Source organism: Arachis duranensis, chromosome 2 (genome assembly GCF_000817695.3).
Source record: "Arachis duranensis cultivar V14167 chromosome 2, aradu.V14167.gnm2.J7QH, whole genome shotgun sequence".
In the NCBI taxonomy this organism is placed as follows: Eukaryota; Viridiplantae; Streptophyta; class Magnoliopsida; order Fabales; family Fabaceae; genus Arachis; species Arachis duranensis.
The window spans coordinates 19145380-19145753 of record NC_029773.3 but is presented as its reverse complement, the minus strand read 5'-3'; positions in this window follow the sequence as shown (position 1 = coordinate 19145753).

The window sequence follows — 374 nt, the reverse complement described above, 5'->3', positions numbered from 1 at the left end:
CTGATTCCTCCAGATCAGGCTGAACATCTTTAAAGATGTCCTCTAGCTCTGATTCGAGACTTTCAGCCATATTGACCTCTCTTACTAGAGAGTCAATGATATCAACACTCATGCAGTCATCTGGGGTGTCTGGATGTTGCATGGCTTTGACAACATTCAACTTGAACTCCTCCTCATTGACTCTCAAGGTTACTTCCCCTTTTTGGACGTCAATGAGGGTTCGGCCAGTTTCTAGGAAAGGTCTTCCTAGAATGAGAGTTGCACTCTTGTGCTCCTCCATTTCCAGCACCACAAAGTCAGTAGGAAAGGCAAATGGCCCAACCTTGACAATCATGTCTTCAATCACGCCTGATGGGTATTTAATGGAGCCATCA